Source organism: Pygocentrus nattereri, chromosome 2, assembly GCF_015220715.1.
Source record: "Pygocentrus nattereri isolate fPygNat1 chromosome 2, fPygNat1.pri, whole genome shotgun sequence".
NCBI lineage: Eukaryota > Metazoa > Chordata > Actinopteri > Characiformes > Serrasalmidae > Pygocentrus > Pygocentrus nattereri.
In genome coordinates, this window is record NC_051212.1 from 7148450 (window position 1) to 7173302 (window position 24853).

The 24853-nt window shown below is 42.1% G+C and overlaps 1 protein-coding gene and 1 long non-coding RNA gene across 3 annotated transcripts in view; both read right to left on the reverse strand.

Moving 5' to 3' along the window:
• Positions 1-1045: 1045 nt before the first annotated feature.
• On the reverse strand, positions 1046-15237 carry LOC108439998. The gene is made up of 4 exons (XR_001858800.2): positions 15168-15237; positions 6673-6758; positions 3913-4011; positions 1046-1349 (listed from the first exon to the last, which is right to left on the reverse strand). It is a non-coding gene; the product is annotated as an uncharacterized LOC108439998 (long non-coding RNA).
• Positions 15238-20465: 5228 nt separating this feature from the next.
• The window catches only part of LOC108415645, a 28159-nt gene continuing 23771 nt past the window's right edge, over positions 20466-24853 (reverse strand). For both annotated transcript variants that reach the window (XM_037533722.1, XM_037533717.1), the window contains exon 8: positions 20466-22416. The gene's annotated coding sequence lies outside the window, so the exon portion shown is untranslated. The remainder of the gene's footprint in view (positions 22417-24853) is intronic.

Below are 24853 nucleotides of genomic sequence, written 5' to 3' on the forward strand. Positions count from 1 at the left end.
GCACTGTAAATATCATGTGTGACGCTGCCCAGCCAATCAGATCTGTGCATTACGATGAGCTCTGAGACTCGAGTGAGTGAGGCAGACAGCGGAGGGACGAGGTGTTGGAGCAGAAAGTCAGAGGGAATTTATTTCATATGGTGTTCTCTAAAAAGAGAAAACTGATAAACGTTGTTGAAATTTCACTGAATTGTACTCTATTTGATTTTCAGGCAATTTTATTCATTATTATTACAACATTCAGTTGAATTCAACTTTCAACTTTGAATTTCAACCTTCGCTTGAGGAAATGATCTCTAACTGGATCTTATTGAATTTTAACTAAATATCCCTGGTTTAGAGTTTAATAGGCCAGTAATAGAACTTTATAATCAATTTGAAATTTAACTGGTAACCAGTGTAGAGCTGATAAAACTGGGCTAATATGGTCAAACTTTCTGGTTCTTGTGAGACTCTGGCTGCAGCGTTCTGGACCAGCTGAAGCTTGTTGAGGCTTTTGCTGGAACATCCAGACAGCAGAGCATCACAGTGATCCAGCCTTGAAGTAATAAATGCATGAACTAGCTTTTCTGCATCCTGTATTTGCATTTCTTCATTTAAGAATATTGCGGAGATGCAGGAAGGCTGTTCTAGTGATATTCGTTATGTGTGCGTCGATGGACCGATCGCGATCTATCGTAACACCAAGATGTTTTACAGATGAACATGAAGCACCTGAGAAACTATGAAGTTTAAGTGTTAAGTTAGACAGTTTGTTTCTAGCAGCTTTTGGACCAAGAAGAAGAGCCTCTGTTTTATCTGAGTTCAGTCAGAGAAAGTTACTCCACATCCAGTCTTTTGTCTTTTATACCGTCCTCAGTCTCGCCAAGTTGAATTCTATCATCCGGTTCGTTTGTGTGTCGTCAGCACAGCAGTGGAAATTGATGCCGTGTTTACTGATAATGGTGCCCAGTGGTAGCATATATATGTATGTGTGTGTGCATATATGTATATATAATCTCAGTGAGTGGGAAGGACGGCAGGTTATTCCTCTGGGACGTCTCTGAAACTGGAAAAATAACTCCTTTACTTGAAAAATGCTCCTTTTCCCCAAATTCCACTTCAGTGGTTAACAGCAACTCATTCACTCATCTGGCCAGAAGACGTCAGTCTAACATCAGTTCACAGGTTCAGGACAGCGTCAAATACAGGACCAACTACAAGGGCAGTTCATTAAACAAACAGAACAAAACTGAGTTGTGTTTTTGTTTTTGTTCAGTAAAAGCGATGTAACAGAAAAAATCGGAAAAAGTACAAAAACATGTTGAGGTAAAAACGTCTAGTCCAGCTTCCTTCTCGCTCTTGAGAACCTGAACACAGAAACATGGACATTATGAACATCACCTGTTATATAGTCCACATAGACTTTACAGTCATGCAGAAATAACTGGCTGCAGAAAGTGTGAGCGTGTGTGATGAGAACAGAGATCTCAGAAATATGAATATGAGGGAATGAATGTTATTCTGTTTAATATTCCCACAGACTGTATGGAAGAGTGGACTGGATTACAGGGGGTGAAAGGTGAAGCCAAAACGTCTGACGCCCTCTGGTGGCTGGCTGCAGTACAACTATTAACCCTACCCACTCCTATTAAAGTGAACCTGAAAAACAGTAAACTGACTAAAGCTGGGGTCACACCACAAAAACTTTACCCCGATTTTAGCCCCGATTCTCAGGCTGGCCAGGTCTGAGCTGGTCGGCTCTAGCCTGCAGATGTTTGGCTCACTCGTTGGAGACGCAGACTCAGGTTTTTGGCCTCCTGATCAGAGGTTTCTCATTTTATGTTTGCACCACTTTGAATTTAAATGTGCAGAGCATTTTCTAACATTTTGTACAGGCCTAATGTCAGTAGATACATTTTGTGGATAATCCACACTTAGCAACAAAGCATCTGTTGTTTGTAATGAGAACATTAAGTAACACATCACAATATTACTAGAAATTCTCATTTATATTTATATACACATTTTACAGCCAAGGTGGTTGGTTAGTGTAGTGGTTAACACCTCTGCCTTCTACACTGTAGACTGGGCTTCAATCCCCCACCTGGGCAAACACCCTACACTATACCAATAAGAGTCCTTGGGCAAGACTCCTAACACCACCTTGACCTGCCTGTGTAAAATGATCAAATTGTAAGTTGCTCTGGATAAGAGCGTCAGCCAAATGCCGTAAATGTACACCACATCCCCTGGATACATTTTCAAAGCCCCTTATTTATTCAAGGAGACTTTAATTTTAGGGCAGAGATGCTTGTTCTACCTAAGGCACAATGCACACATTTACCAGGTTTATTAGTCACCAGGTTTAGTTGGCGTATTATGCAGTTTTCAAGTGCAAGTCGAGCAACACTTCACCACGAGGTGCCAACTTTGCAATTCTGTTCTTAACAGTTCCTCACACCTGCAACAGACCTCTGACATCATATGTTATTCTGTAGTCTATGTCATGCCATATTGGGAATTCTGGGAAAATGCTGGATTTCTGTAAGACCATAATGAATGTGATTTTGGAAGAGCCTTGTGTAAACAAAGGATCCAAACCCAATATAGATATGATTAGTGTCCCATTCATTTTTGTCATAGAGGAATCCAACTTAGACCTGAAGTCTGTAACATGGACATGAGGCCACCTACAGAATGAGGGGATGGCATCAGTGGTGTATAGACCTGTGCATCCAGGCCAAGGTCAGGCCATGGTTCCCTTCACTCCGACTTCCCCACCATGGATGCAGCTCTCTCCTATGATTCAATCAGTGAGTTTGCACTTAATAATCCGAAAACTGCAGAAAATCAGATTTTGTCATTAATCCGATCAACAGGTTTATATGCTCGAGTAATCAGACGAGGAAACACTGGGTCTACATGCTTTGCAACCAGCCAATAAACTCACAGAAGCTGTGATGTAAAAGTGACATAAAACTCAAACTTCATGCTGTGGCTGTTTTTTTTTAAATATCGTGACTCTACCTAAAAATATGAACACGCATCGTCTTGAAGATGAAAAATATTTCATTCCTTTATTTTGCGTTTGGGTTCAGCGCCGCTCCAAAAGTGTTTTGCTGCGTTTCACGGCGATGCTGCCGAGAAATCTGAAAGAAATCAGAGTAAGAGCTTACATGCACTGAGAAATCTGATTACTGGGGTGATATCCAGCCTCTTCATCGGATTTCTATATCAGATTTCTAGACTGGAGCGTGATGTTCACGTGACTCGTCTTATAAACCCGTCTCCTCAAGATGGTGAGGCTGGATTGGGACGTGAGTATTACTCTTACTGAAGCCCAGGGGTGCTGAATTTCTGTTTTGTGACCCCCTTTTGCAAAACCAGACACACCACATTTTGTTTAGCCAACATTTTGTCCTGCACTGAGACTAAACCTAGATAAACGAAGAGGAGCGAATCAGTTATTTCATGTTTTTAGCTGAAGTATGAAGTTATATCTATTATTTATGAACATACCAAGACTAGAAGTAAATGGTGAGATATTACGCAGGAAGTGATTAGGGTGTTAGTGCTGACATTCAGACGAACCAACACGATTCAGACACACCCATGTCCATTGAGGTCAGGTTCAGTCACTGTGGCCGTGCTGGGAGAGAGGGAGGGGGGGGCATGTCCCCAACTGACATGGCCAGAGATTAGGCAGGCATATCACTCCACCTGCCGTCTCTACTGCACCTGCTCTGGCTCCAATTTTCACCTGCTGTGCATGCACAGATGTGACGGCAACCTCTGCTTTGGCCATCTTTTGGCTTCAAAAGGTCACAATGGGAGCAAATAGCCATGCTGTCCACTCCTGCATACAGTCTATGGCTTCAACACGTCAGCTAATAATGAAGTCCAGGAACAAATCGTTCACGTGAGACTCACCGATGAAATGATAAAGCCGATCCATACTCCAGTTCCTCTTTATTGGGTTGCTCTCACTCTCTGTCATCACATGACACTCATCAGCCTCTTTCCCACTGACTGAGGAGAAAACACAAAGGTCGACACGCTTTACAACATTTAATCACGTAAGAACATCATCATCGCATCATGATGAAGAAGGATTTCATTATAAATGATACACATTCAAGGGTTACCACTGATTTCTGATATTCACCATGTGAAACTCAGGAAGACTTTAAAATTGCTTTTTCAGCACATTTTTAGGCTTTTTAAGCACATTTTAGGCTTTTATTGTGGAATGAGCAGTGAGTGATGTCATGTCTTAAACAGCTGGTCCAAGACAGGAGACCACAGAACATGTCCGTAACAGTGGCTGGTTTTCACAGACCTGCTTCACATTTGTGACTGTGAGAGCCCTTTCACTGTTATCACAGGATTACTTAATACTTCTGTTCAATGAAACTCATTCCTTTACATTATTTATATTTAATCTTGCATTCATTGTGAAATCTTATTCTTTGTCATTTTCTTTTTTCGCTATCTAGTGCTGACCACATGAAGATGGGATTTCCCTTCTGACTCTTAGTTTCATTCTCTCTCTTGCTCTGAGGGATGTTCTGTATATCTGGAAACCACGTGTAGCACTTACTACAATGTTAAAAGACAGTTGTTGTTGGACTAGAACTAGGTTCGTAAAAGAGCAGCAACTGGTTAAAGAGTAATTGACCATAGAAAACGGAGAAAACACCACAGACCAAAAGTTAAGTTTAGAATTGCCGGCTTTATCAAAAATAAAAGAGAAAAGAAAAGTAGTAGAATTGTATTATTAAGAAATAGGATCCTTCAAGACATTACAGACACAACATATAACAGAGATAAATAGTTGCATATGAATGCAAAGAGAGTCAAACAAGAATCGGAGTCTTACTCAGTCATCCTTTAAGTTAGGAAAACCGATTTTTGAATTCTTAACCTCTAGTTAACTTAAACTAAGTTGGTTTTAGTAGTTTAATTAGTATCTCAGTTGAGCTCTTATTAGTGTTCTAGTATTAGTTTGCAGTTATTTGATATAACTACTTTTTTTATTATGATTTTTAATTATCCATCTTCAATGTTAATCATCCATCCATCCATTTTCTAAGCCGCTTCTCCGCCAGGGTCGCGGGGGGTGCTGGAGCCTATCCCAGCAGTCTTCGGGCGGAAGGCAGGATACACCCTGGACAGGTCGCCAGTCCATCGCAGGGCAGACACACAGACACAGACAGTCACTCACACCTAGGGACAATTTAGCACACCCAATTGGCCTGACTGCATGTCTTTGGACTGTGGGAGGAAACCGGAGAACCCGGAGGAAACCCACGCAGACACGGGGAGAACATGCAAACTCCACACAGAGAGGACCCCGGTCACCCGGCCGGGGAATCGAACCCAGGCCCTCCTTGCTGTGAGGCGACAGCGCTACCCAGTTAATCAATTTAGGCCTATTTTTGTTATAACTAAATCAAAAGCATCTGGTATTACCCTCTATCAGTAGATTATTACAACCAAAAAAAACATAGGGCATCTCACTAAAGCCCACATGAGAGAGTTAACACCAGTAAAGGCAGAATCAATCAACCTTACAGCTAAACACATTCAAAGTATGTGCATAACATGAACCATAAAACGGTTAACTGGATGAACGTCCATTAACTCGAGTCCTTAGTGCTAAACAGTCCTTTAGGAAATGAAAGGGAGACACTCCCTCTCACTCAGCAGCGCGAGCACGCCACGCACTGCTCACGTGATTCAGAGAGAAAGTAATGGTTCAAACTTGAACAGTCTGACCAGTTGGTGATGGAACCTCGGCAGGGAGAGGCAGAAACAAAATAAATCGTCAAATACACTTAATTTCTTTCTTCTTACTGGAGCTGCTCTCAAACGCGACTTCACCCGTTCCTGCTTCCTCGATTCTGCCCGAGAATCCTCCGGGAGAGAACGACCATCACTGCGGTGATTTGCTGATAGATATGACCTTTCAACTTCAACCAATGATAAAATAAATGACCAAAACCATGAAATAATGTTTTTAATTCTATTTATCTATCTTAGATGTTTTAATATCACTAAAGTAAATTATTTAATTGACGAATTTCTGCTTGATATTTATTCTTATTTATTAACGATTTAATAACCAATGACTACTTTCACCTGGGTTACACACGGAAGCATAAATAAACCGTGAACTGAGCTGAATTCCACGTGGGCTGTATTCATATCCACCTCGAAGCCGGAACGTTTCCAATTTCTTGTTTCTTACTATCTGCACGTGATCTGAATACGTGACAAATAGACAGCTAAAAGTTGGTCTGTGCAAGATTTTCTGATCAAACTGCATTCTATCATGTCATTTTTGGCGCTTTATTAATGAGACATTGGCACAGCCTACATGCTTGAAATAAACAAAGAAGTAGGAAACTGGGACATAATGGAAACTGTAGTATCCTAACCTATGATTTGAACCATAGTTATTTAAAAACTAAATAATAAAAAAATAATAAGAAATGATTATTATTATTGTTATTATAAAAATAATCATCATCATGGTCAGTATTCAACCTCAACATACCTGATTCAGCTCATCAGCTCAGCATCACAGCCATCAGGAGCTTTAATCCAATGTTTTAGAAGGAAAACACGAATCTCGACAAAGCTAGAAAGCAGGACCAATGAGTTTGGGTATGATTTAAAAAAACTCACAGTTTAGGTTCTTGCCTGTCTGTTGGCTGCTCATGGCTTCAAGTCCACCTCTTTTCACAGCTGATATTCCATCTTTTTTCCATCACCTAAGGCAGCAAAAAGATCAGTTTCAATTTAAACTCTTGAGTGGCTTTTGTGTGCATGAGTCTAAGGGAGGAAACTGTCACAAACCCACACCAGCAGGATTTCATGAATGCAAATATACAATCACTGGTTATATGTGAATGAAGTTAATGGCTCAAAGCTTAACACTGTGATGTAAATGAAAGATTCTCAAAATTATAATGCCATGTACTACGCAGGATAAACCATAAATAAAGGCCTAGCACATTGGAGCAAGTGCCCTAAAACAAGCTTCCTCAGTAGGGCGTAAGAGAGAAGACAGACACTTTATAGGGAGAGAGTGAACTTGTGAACCTTTCAAGGCCAAAAAGCGAGATGGAGAAATGCCAGCGATTATGCTAGAATGTGTTTGGCACAATGATCTTTAAAAAAGGATTCAGACTAGACTTGGAGATAATGGTTCACACAAGACCCTATTTGATAGACATATGAAGGTCAATTTGGATATAATGGTGGTTTTGTGAGATCAGGAGATGACAAAAAAGAGGTGGGGCGATGTCAGCCCACCTTCACCGAGGGTACAAAACGTGTACAAACTCTGTATATCCGGGAGTGTCATCCAACGGCCTTTGGAAAACTTTCTCCATGCTCAAGAAATAAAGGACCTGCACTTCTGAATTCTGAAGAGTCTTCTCGTTTTTTTTAGTTCGTCTGATTCTTTTTATTTTCTTTCAACAACCAAATTGAACTTGTTTTATTTTACAAACCATAGATAGTACTTAGGCTTGGTGGTCAAACAAGTGTCGAGCCACGACGACTGTATGGAAGAACAGAAGAGGCTGAATTGATTTGCAACAAAACTGGACTTTGCATAATAATGAACCAGCTGATTAGTAACTATGTCTAGATTGACCAGCTCAGCACTGGCTAACGAGATAACAGGCTACTCCAATAATATTCCAAATTAGACTTTACATTGAAATATTTACTGAACGATTGCTTAAATGTCTTACCAACTTCAAATAGCTCCAATAAGTAGCATTAAACCCAGTGTGGGGAAGTGAATGTACACCGTTGTTTGCTTGTGACATATTACAAATCATATCAGAGTGCCAGCAAAACTGAACATATTGTGTAGCATTTTATTAAAGACAGAGTAACGTGACAGCAAATGTCTCTTCATGGAGGGGGAGCCGGACCAGTTGGCATTGATCTGCACACCACGCCTCCAGAGCTGGAGCGATATTCATTGCTATAGTTTAGAATATTGTACAGAGGTCCAATTCTCTACCAGTTGATGTGTAGTCCAGTGAATACATACGTAGTGAATAACAATTTAGACACTGGCCTGATTCTTGTAACACTGAGACACTGATGACTCAACATGATGAAAGATGATGCGCAACAGGGATTCCCAGGCAGCACATAATGAAGTCGTGCCAATAACATCACTGACTGTGAGCTGGCTTGTGAAGACTGATACCTGTACATATCAGGATATGCCCAATAATTCATGCTCTACACCAATTTGCTTTGGCTTAGTGGCACAATAAAGCAAGTCAAATCTAAAATTTTACATGTGTCTTTATAATCATATACAACCCCAAGTCCATTGAAGTTGGGATGCTGTGTAAAACATAAATAAAAACAGAATACGATGAATTTCAAATCCTTTTCAACTTGTATTCAATTGAATACACTACAAAGACGAGATATTTAATGTTCAAACAGATAAACTTTATTGTTTTTTGCAAATATTCACTCATTTTGAATTTGATGCCTGCAACACATTCCAAAGAAGTTGGGACAGGGGCAACAAATGACTGGGAAAGTTGAGGAATGCTCAAAAAACACCTGTTTGGAACATTCCACAGGTTAATTGGAAACAGGTGAGTGTCATGATTAGGTATAAAGGGAGCATCCCTGAAAGGCTCAGTCATTCACAAGCAAGGACGGGAGAGGTTCATCACTTTGTGAACAACTGCGTGAGCAAATAGTCCAACAGTTTAAGAACAACGTTTCTCAACGTGCAACTGCAAGGAATTTAGGGATTTCATCATCTACAGTCCATAATATCATCAAAAGATTCAGAGAATCTGGAGAAATCTCTGCAAGTAAGCAGCAAGGCAAGAAACCAACACTGAATGCCCGTGACCTTCGACCCCTCAGGCGGCACTGCATTCTGTAATGGATATTCCCACATGGGCTCAGGAACACTTCAGAAAACCACTGTCAGTGAACTCAGTTCGTCGCTCCATCTACAAGTGCAAGTTAAAACTCTGCCATGCAAAGCGAAGCCACATATCAACACCACCCAGAAACGCCGCCGGCTGGGTTTGAGTGTGTGAGTGGATGTCTGTCTGTTGTTATTTTGCCATAACAACACTTTTTTTTTCCCACAAACACCATCACTCCACTGAGATGCCATTGATAAGAAACGACTTTGACAGCTGCAGGAGACGCTTAAGCCATTTAAACGTTTTTACTTCTTACTTTACGCACAAACAGAAACGGACACTTAAGATCACATTTGACCAACAGCCGATTTGGTCTGACTCTGAAGACGAGATGACAATAAATTCCCAAACTGCCGTCACCACTGAGCAGCTTTTCAGTCGGCAGCTGTGACAGAAGAACAGCTGAACAACCTGGAATCAGCCAGAAATGAACCCAACACCATTCGCCAAACTAAATGGGCTGTAAGAAGCTGAGCTGAACCTGATATTGTGTCAGTTTTATGGCTCAGTCTGATTTGGTCAGACTCTGAAGATCAGACCACACGTTTGGTGGATGGTATTGGGTTCATTTCTGGCTGATTCCAGGTTGTTCAGCTGTTCAGGTTGTTCTGTCACAGCTGAAAAGCTGCTCAGTGGTGACGACAGTTTGGGAATTTAGTGTAAAGAGCTGGAGAACGAACTGCCGGCTGTGCAGCGAGTGGGTGGAGCTCGTTACTCTGATGTAGCAACAAGCTGCTCGTTAAGGAGTTATAATTTGGAGGAAGGAACTGATCATTAAAACATATTAAACGCCGCGTTCACGGCCCGGTTTATTAATTTCTTACTGTATTTATTAAACTGTTGAATAAAGCAATAGAACACTCGAGGTCTGTGATGATCTACAGCGACCAAGTCACAGCTGTGATGTTATTTTGCAGTTGTCTTCAGCATCAGCAGAAGAGGTCATGAGCGTAGCACTGAGTCATCAATGCTATTACTTTAGTTCGTTTCGACAGTCGTTACTGATCCCTGCAATTATTGTTCACTGAAATGCTGATGGCCACTTAGTTCTGCAGGTACTTGCACTACACTGAGAGTTAAAGCTGTAGCTAAACTTAATAGTACTTAGAGCCACTGTTAGATTTTCTAGGTTACTGCCTGCTACCATGTCCTATAATCTGTTGTGTAATGTCTTTGGCCTGCATATCATCCGAAGATTGATCGTGAAATATAATTAAGAAAAGAGAAATTGTTTGTTTGTTTGTTTGTTTATTTGTTGGCGTGGCAGTGACTGTATAAATGTTTGCTACTTTTTCCTTCAGCTCATCTTTCTGGTAAAGGTCAGTGGAAATTGCCATCAGTAAAGCTGATTTGACACAAGTAAGAACATCTAAATTCACTAAATTCAGTGCTGTCGATTTATGAATAATGTAGATCGTTACGGTATTTATGATGGGCTAATGTCTGAGAAATGACACACAGTGTATCATTTTCAGTTATTTCACTACTTAAAAGAACAGTATGCAGGTATGTATCAGTTGATTACCACACAGTATTTAATTTTCCACAGCATTTATTCTTGTTTTTTGGTCATACTTTCCAAACACCGTAACTGTATTTGCTGTTACTCATCTCATTTTTCCTATTAGACACATCTGGGTTATTTAAAAAAATGGACCTGGTAGAAAAAATGTTGACGATAAATCACAAGACAGTTTGTTACATTACGATCCATGTCCAATCCTCGCTAATATCCCTGATCATTTGGGCCTAATGAGGTAGAATGTCTTACAGCTCTGCAGGACAGGTGGGTGGAGGCTCTACAGCCACACAGTATTGATGTAAAATTTTGATAAAGCTGTCAGAAATTCCAATGATGATATGAGAAGCCGTGAGCTCTTATCAAAATATTGTGCCTCTGACTGGATGTGAGGCAAGTACAGACTTTTTTTTACTGTGTAAAAAGAAATCTAACTAACCTCCCCTTTAAGCACACAGCACGACACAAAGTGCTATTCACTGCTGTACAAAATGAAAAAATGAACCACTAACAGCCGTTTACTTCAAACTGCAAGCACATTTTTTATGCACAGAAAGGCTGAGAAACAGTGAGCATTACCTCAACGGCTTTTCCTATAAAAAAACAACATTTTTGTTTCATTTTTTGTTTAGTTACTAAATATTGTAGCATAAGTGTTTCATAAATTCATTCTCTCCAGTCCTAAAATTCGTCTAACGCCAGTCTTAGGTTCATTTAGTTCATCTATTTATTATCTAGTTTAGAAAACCCCTTACGTATGTTTCACTCTTCTTCTGAAGAGTGGTGGGCCAGTATGACTAGGTGTTGTAAAAGCTTCAAAGAGGCCGTATTCTCAGTGGGAGCGGTGAACTTGGCATGGAGCTGCCACTTTTCTGTAAACTGTTTGAGTGGGCTGAGGAAACTGTAAGAGAAAGAGAAAGCGAGAGCGAGAAAACGAAAAGAGGGAAATGGCGTGGGGTGTGAGGGGGTTAGCGGTCTGGTATGTGTTAACTATTTAAGTGAAGGTTGAACAGCTACAGCTAAATGTGACTGTACTTACCGTTTTAGAGATGAGAGACAGACAGGTAAATATTAACCATATTATAAACCAACCTTTTTAGCTGTTTTCGTATGTTCCACACTCAGTAGAGCAGGGCTCAACCTGATTTTTTGGGGGGGGTTAGTTTTAGTTTACATACCATCAATTTTTGTACAATCAGTCAGCAGTGCTTAGGCTACGTTCACATTACCAGGCTGAAGTGGCCCAAATCAGATTTTTTGCTCTAATGCGACTCAGATCTGGTGTTTTCAGGGCTGTGTGGACAACAAATCTGATCTTTTCAAATCCGACCTGAGCCCCTTTCATACAGTGGGTTGCAAAAGTATTCATACCCCTTGAACTTTTCCATATTTTGTCACATTACAACCACAAACATAAATATATTTCACTGGAATTTAATGTGAAAGACCAACACAAAGTGGTATACAATTGTGAAGTGGAAAGAAAATTATACATGAATCAAAACATTTTTTACAAATAAAAAACTAATAAGTGCGACGTGCAAAAGTATTCAGCCCCCTTTTCCCTGAGTGCAACCAATTGCATTCAGAAGTTGCCTGATGACTGCTAATGACTCAAAAGGGTCCACCTGTGTGTAATCTAATCTCAGTACAAATACAGCTGCTCCGTGACGGCCTCAGATGTTGGTTAAGAGAATATTGGGGAGCAAACAGCATCATGAAGTCCAAAGAACACACCAGACAGGTTAGGAATATGGTTTTGGAGAAGTTTAAAGCAGGCTTAGATTATAAAAAGATTTCCCAAGCTTTGAACATCTCACGGAGCACTGTTCAATCCATCATCCGGAAATGGAAAGAGTATGGCACCACAGTAAACCTGCCAAGACAAGGCCGTCCACCTAAACTTACAGGCCGAACAAGGAGATCACTGATCAGAGAGGCAGCCAAGAGGCCCATGGTGACTCTGGATGAAATGCAGAGAGCCACAGCTCAGGTGGGGGAAACTGTCCACAGGACAACAATTAGTCATGCACTACACAAATGTGGTCTTTATGGAAGAGTGGCAAGGAGAAAGCCATTGTTAAAAGAAAACCATAAGAAGTCCCATTTGCAGTTTGCCAGAAGCCATGTTGAGGACACAGCAAACATGTGGAAGAAGGTGCTTTGGTCAGACGAGACCAAAATAGAACTTTTTGGCCACAATGCAAAACGCTATGCGTGGCGGAGAAATAACACTGCACATCACTCTGAAAACACCATCCCCACTGTCAAATATGGTGGTGGCAGCATCATGCTCTGGGGGTGCTTCTCTTCAGCAGGGACCGGGAAGTTGGTCAAAGTTGATGGGAAGATGGATGGAGCCAAATACAGGGCAATCTTGGAAGAAAACCTGTTGAGTCAGCAAAAGATTTGAGACTGGGGCGGAGGTTCACCTTCCAGCAGGACAACGACCCTAAACATAAAGCCAGAGCTACAATGGAGTGGTTTAAAAAAAAGAATATTCATGTGTTAGAATGGCCCAGTCAGAGTCCAGACCTAAACCCAATTGAGAATTTGTGGCAAGATCTCAAAACTGCTGTTCACAAACGCTCTCCATCCAATCTGACTGAGCTTGAGCTGTTTTGCAAGGAGGAATGGGCAAGAATTTCAGTCACTAGATGTGCAAAGCTGGTGGAGACATACCCTAAAAGACTTGCAGCTGTAATTGCAGCAAAAGGTGGCTCCACAAAGTATTGACTCAGGGGGGCTGAATACTTTTGCACGTCGCACTTATTAGTTTTTTATTTGTAAAAAATGTTTTGATTCATGTATAATTTTCTTTCCACTTCACAATTGTATACCACTTTGTGTTGGTCTTTCACATTAAATTCCAGTGAAATATATTTATGTTTGTGGTTGTAATGTGACAAAATATGGAAAAGTTCAAGGGGTATGAATACTTTTGCAACCCACTGTATGTGGTCCTAGATCGGATACGTATCGTGGCCATGTGACCTTAATGTGACCCTCAGATCCGGTATTCATGCGCTTTTTTTCCACTGCACGTAGGTCATCATTCAGCGTTACCATGGCAACAGCGCCGAACAGACGTTAAAGCCTGTAAACGATGGAAAAGCAGCTCATCTCACCTTTTCCTCCTCCGTCTGGCTCTAATAATGAAGCTGAGAGCTGATCAGAGTTAATGATCTTTTCGGCGAAGCTCATTCTGCTCGTTAGTTTGTGCTGATGATGCAGTGATTCAGTCACGTGACGTTACTGAGTAGGAGGAGCTCATGAGGGTCTGTTCAGGAGCCGGTTCATCACATTAATGACCGATTTGAATCACTGACCTAAACGAAATGAGTGGGAGCCGTCGAGTCAGAGAGATCGGATTTGAGCCAAACTAAATAACATCTAAATAACAGCTAAATGAAATGTTTTCTGCTCTATTCTGGGGTGAAGGCGGTGCGGAAATCGAGTAGCCGTTGCCTTCTGTCATTTTTACAGAGTTGTTTCATCCTGTGCGAATCAGCCTTACAGAGCGCTGCACACTGGCACGGTCCTCCCCATGGAGAACCCCACAGACTCTCTGCATGCTGTGTCATGACGCATTTCCCTTTTGAAACAGTGCAGCTCTCTGTTTTCTGATAGTATTGTTTACATTGGGTTTTCTCAAGCCACGTCGCAAAATGAGTAAGACAACAACTGAAGCAACATTCTGAGCACTGCTGTGCTCCTCGGTGCTCCACTATCAACATCTACAGATGTTACTATGGCACACAACTCTTTACCATCGTTATTAGACATAGCTACACCAACTAGAAGCCGTCGCTAGTGCTGCCTCCCAGTCCTCCTCGGAAGTTCACACACAGAAATGGGAACGTGGCTGTTGCCTCTGGCGCACTACAACACCATCTGATATCGATTCTGCAGTAGTTTACATTTACGCCATTTGGCTGACGCTCTTATCCAGAGCGACTTACAATTTGGTCATTTTTACACAGGTAGGCGAAGGTGGTGTTGGGAGTCTTGCGCAAGGACTGTTATTGGTATAGTGTAGGGAGCTTGTTCAAGCCAGGGATTGAATCCCAGCCTACAGCATAGAAGGCAGAGGTGTTACCCACTACACTACACCAAACATCTACAGAGCTGAAGAAGTGAGTGTTACCCTCGGGAAAGCAAGAGAAAGCAGAAGTGTTAGTGTATTACAGAGAGAGAGCCGGCGGAAGTCTGAACCACTAACACATTTACATCATGCTAGTTACCAATAGCTTAGAGAAAAAGACAGTCCTGAGCTCAGATACTGCTAGAAACAAATATGTCACTGCAGACACCAAGAGAAAAAGAAACGCAGAACTCTGTGCCATTCAATGCAATACAATAACAATAAGATACAATACAATAAACTACAATACAGAGTGCAGTACAATAAAATAAGTGCAGCTTATAATTCAGTGCTCATTTAAGTGCTGTGTAAAGAGACGAGTCTTCAGTCTGCGTTTGAAGACAGCAAGAGACTCTGCTGTTCGGACAGCCAGTGGGAGTTCATTCCACCACCTGGGTGCCAGTACAGAGAACACCAAGACAGCTTTACTGCGGTGCTGGATTCACACAGAATCACGACTGTGATACTTATATATAAAGTTTTACTTATATAAAGAATAAAGTTTAAATGCCTTACAAAGGCAGGAGCTTACGTTTCTGCGTTGTCTCTCAGCGACTGGTGACAGAGAGAGAGAGAGAGAGAGAGAGAGAGAGAGAGGAAATACACAATGGGCGGAAGAGGGCAGGAAGGGTAACACATTTGAAAATAAACAGTGGACTTGTACCTCCACATGTTAGCTGGCTTGATGCTGGAGTCGTGAATCAGGCACAGTTCACACTGTGATTAAAACACATTTATAGTTTACAGCGTATATATAGGTGTAATAATAAACATAATGTACCAGCATCTTGCCCGTATGTAACCCAGCGCACCAGTTAGTCATCTGAGAACGCACCCTCTGGGAAACAGCTGTATGACTACAGCTTTGATAAGCCAGTCAAATCACATTAAAACGTCAAGAGCCGAGGACGCCTCCTCCACCTGCTGCCTTCTCCTCAGATCACTTGAGTCCTTGAACGGTCCAGAGGACTTGAACTCCCATGAATCAGTGCCACTACTCCACCTTCTCCACCTTCATCAGCCAGTTGGTATATAAAGCCCGGGCTTCACCTCAGAAATTTGTGAAGTACTGCCAACACCTCTTGCTGGGTACTGAGTGGTCTTTGTGGAAGGTCTTTCATGTACGACCTGTTTTCCGTATTTCTGACCGGTCCTTTGGTCGTTGCCCTTTTTGGTTTGTTTTGTTTGAGGTTTTGAACTCGGACTGGTCTTTGGCTACTCTCTGGATGTCCCGTTTGTTTTGGTTCTCTTGCTGTCTGGTTCTGACCCTCGCCTGTTCTGACTACGCCCTCTGTACCTTCAACTCTTGCCTCAGACATACTGACTGACCTAGCATGTGAAGATGAGGATGTAATGCGATTGGTTTAGACCATCTGCTACCCTCCTGGAAACCTCAATCCAGATCTACCAGCTCTCCGTGCTCCTGTTATACCTCGCAACCTCGACTCGGACCACCACTTTTGACTGCGTCGAACTGACAAGAACCCAACATGCACCCCCAGCCCTATGCAGTGTGACTCTTCTCGTCCAACCCAGAAGGAAAGGCTTCATCTTCATGGAGGATTATGCCTGTGTTGTGGCGCAGCTGGTCATGTTTTACATGACTGACGGGCTCACCCGCTTAAAAGAGCGACATTCACGTTTATATTGAACATGCAGCTCAATTGGAAATTCCAATTAAAACCTGCCTTCTTGAGTTTTAAGACGGATAATGAATAGCACTCCTGACTTTGGACGCCAGAGGTCAGCATCCCCCAAATTCTGAGGCAGTTTCTTTCAACTCTCACCTTTTTCTCTGTTAAGTTCCTCCCCTACAAATACCCCTCTCCAAACATCCAACCAGTAGGAGGCGCTGCCAGTTGTTACGTTACCTCTCTTTATTTTGAACTATTGTTTTTTTCTGGGTTTTTGCTTTTTTGGTTGGGTTTTATCGCTGATTTGTTGGATACTTTTGATTGTAATGTTCCTGATATCTGGTTCCTGATACCAGCCTGTTCTAGTTTTTATGGATGATCAAACTTTGTATTAAACCTGCAAGTGGATCCTTCCAGGTCACCTAGGCCTCCTACTTCACCCATGCTAATTATTTTTCACTCAACAATCAGCAATAAAATGAACTGCCATCAAAATCCATGCAGTGGATCACAAAATATGAAACGACAATTCAAGTTCAGAACAAAGCTCAAGAAACTCAGAGAATTTTTAACAAGATCAGCCAAATGTGCATCTGTTTCTGTGTGGGTTAAATTACTGGTTGTTACCGTAGCTACTCCACCACCACCTAAAGCACTGCTGGGAATTTGCCTCTCTAGTAGCCTCTCTAGTCAGTAGCCAGTTCGTGTAGAGCCATTTGAGCCTTTTCCTTTTCTAACACACACCGACTCTTTCAGAAGAGTGAGACCTCTCGCCATGCCGAGCAGGAGGGGTCTGTTTTTTACAGTGTTATTGATTGATTGATTGATTGACCTGTCCCCTGTAAAAAGCAGATCTCAAGCCACATAATTATGGGCAGCCCTGATCTAAAGTAATGAGAATCAACACCCTTTTGTCATTTAGACTGAGTCCTATGTTATTAACGGTTAATGAGTTTCATTGCTTTAAAATCATTTTCACAGGAACTTTACCTCTAATGCAGCTTCTGGACAGTGAAGGGAGAGATAAGAAGACTGGTAATGGTTGTGCAGGGTATCTTGGGGTTAGAGTTTCTGTCTGATTTTAAGTGTAAAGAGTGAGTATGGAGCCCAGATCTCCTGGCAATATTACTATCAGACAGTATTTGTTTTAAATGTTGAGGTTCTTCACCATTTACCTTCTGCTTTCCTGCATTTCCATCGGTAGCATCACCGTTCCTCAAGCGGCACTACTGCAGTAGAGCTGTGCTGGTGTGAGAGCTTGGCCAGTGGTGCGTGGTTTGTTGGTGCTTCGTTGTTTGTCGTTGAGGTTTTCATGAAGCTCGTCCTGTTACACTTTCATTGAAGTACACTGTAAACACTCGGCTAACGTGGCTGTCCAGACATAGCGCTCATATATAAACCCCCTTTGGGGAAAAGGGGTCATTTTCCTGTTGGCGTCTTTTCTCCTGGCTTGCTTTAGTTAGGAAGTGAGGTTAGAAATTGTAGGTGATTCTCTTTTTGTTTGTTAGGTAAGTTATGTTTTCTAAACTTAAGTGAGCTGTGTTTTTGTTATTTTACCCTTCCCTCCCCTAATGTTTCATACATGTCTAAAGCCTTGAACTCTTGAACATAAAATCAAATTGTTCTTATCGTGAAACTGGTTGTATGTGTGACCTGGGGATCCGGGAGGGCACAGAGGCCTCTTTGTTTTTATGTTGCGCCCAACCGGGTTGTACAACCCCAATTCCAGTGAAGTTGGGACGTTGTGTAAAACATAAATAAAAACAGAATAGGATGATTAGCAACTCCTTTTCAACCTGTATTCAACTGAATACACTACAAAGACGAGATATTTAATGTTCAAACGGATAAACTTTATTGTTTTTTGCAAATATTCACTCATTTTGAATTTGATGCCTGCAACACGTTCCAAAGAAGTTGGGACAGGGGCGTGTTTACCACTGTGTTACATCACCTTTCCTTTTAACAGTACTCAATAAGCGTTTGGGAACTGAGGACACTGATTGTTGAAGCTTTGTAGGTGGAATTCTTTCCCATTCTTGCTTGATGTACAGCTTCAGTTGCTCAACAGTCCGGGGTATCCATCGTCATATTTTGTTCTTCATAATGTGCCACACATTTTCAATGGGAGACCGGTCTGGACTGCAGGCAGGCCAGTCTAGTACCCGCACTCTTTTACTACGAAGCCACGCTGATATGTTACTAAACACAGGTGAGGAGATGGACTGGGAAGCCGAAGGAGACGGACGGGGCAGGAGGAGCAGATCTGATAGAGGTTAGTGATGAAGAAGAAGGTGAGCTGTTTAAGCGGTCAGTCAAAATGAATCATATATAAATAATAAATCTTAATTTGTGAAGGTTTGGGTTAAATTTATTGTTTTTATTTTATACAACAAAACATTTTGTCTGTAATTTGCTTTTATTCATGCAGAGCTCATTGAATTCTCCGTATGTGTGAAGTCTACTGATACACTGAGAAAGACTGCCAGAAAAAAATGATCCAGTATGTTTAAGACTCATAAACACTAGCAGTAGTGTAATCAGGAGGAAACTGTAAATAAAATTGTCCAGAAAGATGAAACAGAGCTGTCGAAGGTTCTGAAATGACTGAGAAACCTGTAGAACCTCAAGAAAGAAGTTCCAACAAAGTTAACCTGCAGAAAGAAGTTCATTCAAATCAAGAATATAAAATGTTATATATATATATATATAAAATAAAATGATTACTGTATATACAATATTTATTTTAGAACTATAATATTGTTAAAATAACAAAAATGCATATATATATAAATTATATAATGCATGTTTAAAGCTAGAACAAAGCAATTTTAGATGCTATAATATTACTAAAATAATATATATATATATATATATGTAGCGCCCCCTTAACTCTAGGCTATGCTATATGAGTTAGGTGAGTTTGTGCCCTTTTTTAACAGAAACTGCTTAAATAAAACAGGCAGAGTTATAAATACAGGCTAGTAAAGGAACCCTTCTGAATAATATTTCACCTCAGTTATAATCCAGCTTACCAAATATGACCGGTGTACTTAGAGCAACACTTTAGACACGAGACTATTATAACTTACAACAAACAAAATCCCAGCTTCTTATGATTAATAAGACACTGTATTAATAATACTGTATCTTGGGCTGGGGTATTTATTAAAACCAGCTTAGAGAAAAAAAAATAGAGATCACTCAATTTGGTCGCTCAAATCTGATGTCCCTTTTGGTCACATAACAAAAGAGTTAAAAAAAACCCCATAAAATACACTATTTAGTGTTCAGTGGTTCCCAGACATGTATAATAATACCCTATTAATACACAGCACTAACGCGGGCACACTGACACTCAGACTGCATCAGTAAACTCCAATGGACCTGGTCAGAAATACTGAAATAAAAGGAAATAAAAATACGGGCTTCCCCTTTTTTCTCTCTGTCTCTCTTGGTGGGCCTGAACGCTGCTTGTGCCTCGAACTAAATGGCAGAAAGAAACACTTAACCTGTACCTGGTGGTACTTAACCAGCACCTGGTGGTCCCCAAGTCTCACCGACCAGCTCACAGAGAGGGCGGACTTCAGCTGGCAGGGAGCTGTATGCCAGCCGGCTGGGCTGATGCCAGCAGAGCTTAGTGCCAACAGCAGCAGTGACTCCAGGCAGAGCTTCACTTTATGAGGGAGAGTCTCCCTCGTTTCCCACACTCAGTCAGGACAGGCCACTGTGGGGCTTCTCTGATCGACAGCCTGGCTCTGGACTTGATGAGGAACCTCAATATAACGTGTTTCCCATGACTTTTTTCTACCTGTATCTGCCGTGTTCTCTCCTCTCGCCCCTTCCTCTCTCTCTCCACACCCCACACCTCTCCTCTCCTCTCCCTCTCCTCCCGCCCCCACGCAGACAGAGCGCCAGTCAGCAGGAGGAAGTGTACAACAGAGATTGACAACTTTTCACAGCACATGAGAACACTTAACTCCTGAGCATCAGACGTGGCATTTTAACATTTTTATACAGTTTTTAAATCATTTTAAACATTTTAAAACAAGGTCACTTTATGAAATGAAATAAAACGTTAGCCACAAATTTACAAGGGGCTCCATATATATACATATATATAAATTTAGTAGCATTAGAGATCATTTTATGCATCAGTTAGCCTGCAGAAGACACAGTGAATAACCACCAATAGGTTGTTTTCTCATTCATTTATTTGTCTTACACGATGCCAGAACAAGCAGTCGGCTAGAAGATTTACTTGTACAGCACTTTAAGCGTTTAATGTCTCCTATTCATTCCATGAAATAAGAGGAAAATAAAGGTAAGAAAACAAAGCAACTGATCAAACTTTTGAAACACAGACACTCAGAGAAAGAGCAAGGATGTGATGAGGACATGCTGGACGCTTGCTGGACACCTCCTCCAAAGCATCTGCTACCCATTCACTCAACGTCAGTTCTCTCATTGTGTTCACGCAAGAAGGGACGTGAAGGAATGCGCCCTTTTCTGGGTATTAAATCATCTGGGTTTTTCGCCCTTTTCTGGGTATTGAATCATCTGGGTTTTTCGCCCTTTTCTGGGTATTGAATCATGTTTTTGGATCATTTCTGTTGCTAACTAGACCAACAGGATCATTATCTACAAATAAGACTGTTTTTATTTTCCATCTGTAATCAAACCTCATTGGTGTCTAAAGAAAGTTCTGAAAGCCGTCCGGTTTTCTAATCCTGGGATTTAGTACATTACTCCGTTACTGTTTACCATATTCTAATGAACAGATGTTTCAGAGCGTTATGCAAATTACTTCATAATGAGTTCATATTCTTTGGCTTTAGAAAGCGTTATGCATGCAATTCGACTGCTTCTTAGCAGCTATACAGGCTTATGCCAGGAATCATGAGGTGTTATGTATTCTATGTGATGCATTATTAATGTGTTTATAATGCATTATGACCACAGCATTTGATAAGTACTGAGCTTGTAAGATGTCTCTGTGAGTTAGAAGTAAAGCGAGACTTATTTTAGACTAAAGGAAAGTTCAAGCCAAAGTATTTCCAGTGTCATTAGGGATGGTCATTCAGAGCGCTGAGCGTTGCTGTGCCACCCCAGCAAAGAACCCATCAGACCCCCACCCAGAGACCCCCCATCCACACCCAAAGACCCTCTGTCACCACAAAGCTACCATGTTGGATTTCATATTCTTATGGTGCCTCTAGTTTAAACAGCGGTATCCGAAGCTTGTAAGACGTGCTTCATGTTGTACATTGCAGTCTTTCAGTGAATCCTTCAGTCAGTACTTTAATGTAGGTGTTAAGTGTGAATGTAACTTTAAGCCTAGAATATTTATTTGTGGAAGAGCCTCTTAGGAAAGAAGGAAGTAGAAGTAGAGGTGGAGGCACTGACTAAGAAATGTAGTAATAAAAACGGGCGGTGACTGCTCTCCACTGCCTTCACTCATCAGCAGCCTCATGCTTAGGGTAGCTCCAGAAGGGAGAGGGCAATGATGGGTAGTAGGGTTGCTATGATGTAAAACTAAAGTTCATTAGAAATGTTAAAGTCTAAAATATGTTCCACTTCAGAGAGTTCACATAATTATAAGCTCTTATAATGGGATTATAAAGTCAGTGTTTACAGCATTAAAATCTACACCCAAAATAATAAGTTTTGAAATTCTGTCGCTAAAACTGAAACATGCAAATACACCTTACAATACGTTAGAAATAACGGTAAGCCTTTATTCGGTTCTAGATAACTCTAAATAAATGATAATGCTCGTAAGATGTTCAAAGTAATCGTGGCATAGCTTGGTGCATCTTCACGGCAAGTCAGGTTATAACGCGCTGCGCACACTTTCACACTTACGATATAAAGAGTTATAAACACGGCTTATAATGCACTATGTTAATAATTCATACTAAGCAGAATGCATTTTTATAAATATCTGTCACTATGTTTATAACGTGTTGTGAATGGATTATAATGTGTTACGAATGCGCTCATGCAGTCTTAAAAACATTGTATTCATAGCAAACATTTACTGATAACAGCTTCAGAATAAGGACAGTGAAGAACATGAACTGATCAGTGTATTGACGAGGGCAGTGCTGAGGTGGTTCCTGCCCTGCACTTGAATTTAGAAACATTCTCAGTTTTTTTTTTTTTTTTTTTTTTTAACCTGTCATATCTGGCCATTTTTGCAATCGGAATGGTAATCCGAATGTACTGATGTACCAAACATATTTGTTTTCACAAGAAAAAGCTCTATAGGTTACTAAAGCCTATTCTTGTTAAAGTTTTTATTTTATTTGTTTGGCCAGGCCTGACAGGCATTAAAAAAGAGGACAGGAAAGAAAGAGAAGAAGGGAGGAGAGAGAAAAAAAAAAAAAAAAAAATAATAATAATAATAAATCATAATAATGATAATTAAGTAAGTAAATAAATAAATAGAAAAAAAAAATAATAATAATAATAAAAAAGAGAGAAAAAACAAATAAAATAAGTAAATAAACAGACAACTAAATAAAAATAAATAGATAAATAAGTAAGTTAAAAAAAAAAAAAAAAAAAAAAAAAAAAGGGGAGGGGAAAAAAACAATTATACAGATATACATACATATACATATTCACATATACATATACATATATACACCCAGACATAATTCTACTATTTGCTGCTACATACATACACATGTTTACATATCTATACATATGCCTCTATACATATACACCCACCCACCACACACAATTCTACTGTTTGCAGCAATGTGTATATGTGTGTATATGCGTTCACGTGTCATGTGTCATGGAATGTGCTCAGCAATGAGGGCAAGAAGCCGCAACCATGCCCCCGTGGTCCAGAGACAGATAGGGAAGGACCCGGGGGACCCGGACCATCCACAGCCCATTAGGAACTCAGGAGACCTGAGGCCACACGCTCCGACGGCCACCGCGTGCACGCCCCAGAGGACGAAGAATGGAGGCCCCAGACAGAGCGCCCACAGACAAAGGGCAAGTGACCGGAGAGCCAGAGGCAATGAGCAGCCCACCCCCCCCGGCAGGCCAACATCCCCAGCATGAGCCGAGCATGCGGCCCCCGAGGGCCCAGGCGCCCGAGACCGGCCGACCCCCGGCAGGACCCCCCCCCCCATGCCAGAAAGGCCCAAACCACCCTCAGGACACAACCGCCAAGGGAGCAGGGCAGGGACCACGCCACGATGTCCAGTCATGCACCCAGGGACCCACAGGGCACCCATACCCCGGGTGTGGGGCGGAGTCGGCAAGCAGCGGGGAGCGGTGGGGAGGGGTAACTCCTGCCCACCACCATGTACCACAGATGTCCAGGCTCAGCAAGTCATAGACCCAGGCCCAGCTGTCCACACACACATGTTCACATGCACCCACACACACCCACACCCACACTCGCACACACCAGTCACCCACTCATGCATACACACGGAACATACATGGACTCACAGTATCGGCGGGCGGACACCAGCACGGGTCAGCGGTAACCCAGGGAGGCAGCCACCCCGGCCCCGAATGACCGGCCGGTCTCCCCACCAGGCAGGGTGCACCAAACCGGTGTGAGAGGACCTGCCCACCCCCCCCCCACACACTCAATATGTGTGTGAAATGAAAAGAATGTGTGTGAGCTACAGTGCAATTAAAATTGGAGGGACAGAGGCAATGTAGTACTGAATAACAGCACACTGCCACGCTGCCCCCCAAGGCCCTCAATGTCTAATGTGTAAATAAAATTGAGGGGCAGGTAGCAGTGAGCAGATAAGTGAGGTCACATCAGCAGCGCCACCCACCATCCACTGAGTGACACCTGCCCCCCAAAGCCCTGTGTGTACTGTACTGTGTCATGAAATGTGTCATTGTAAGGGGGGAAAAAAGGGGAGGAGTGGGACATCACGCATCACAGCGAGCAGAGCCAGGTAGGTGGCCCTACTCACTGTAGCATGGGCCCCCCTCCCCCAGAACCCCCATGTGTAGTGTGATGTTTGACTGAGTGGGAGGAGGGGAAGGGTCAGGATAAGAAAGACCGAGAGGCAGAGAACTACCCCTCGGAGGAAGAGAGCCAGCTGGCGCTAGCTCACTAGGCACCCCGGTTTCCTACACCCGGCCGCGGCGCAGGGAAGGCCGGCCCAGGGCCCGAAGCGGCCAAGCCCCCAGGACACCACCGCGCTCCAGGCCGGCGCCCGCCCACACAGCTGACACAGCACAAAACATACACACCCACACGCACACAAGAGACAACAATTATCACACATACACATACTCACGATTACAATACACATACTCACGATTACAATACAAACACACACACATACATACCAACACAAACACACTCACCCGCACAAACTTCACACACACCCATATATACGCAAACACAGTGGTCCTGGGTCCAGAACCAACCAGCCCTATGTGGTTGTCCCCCTACTTGAGTGCCCCACCCCTCCTCCCGGGAGGCATCAAGAATCCTGGAATGCCAGACAGACACCCCGGCGCGCCCCAGACCCCCATCACCCGGCGGTGCGCCCAGGGGGGCACAGACCCCTCCAGCGCAGGGAGGAGC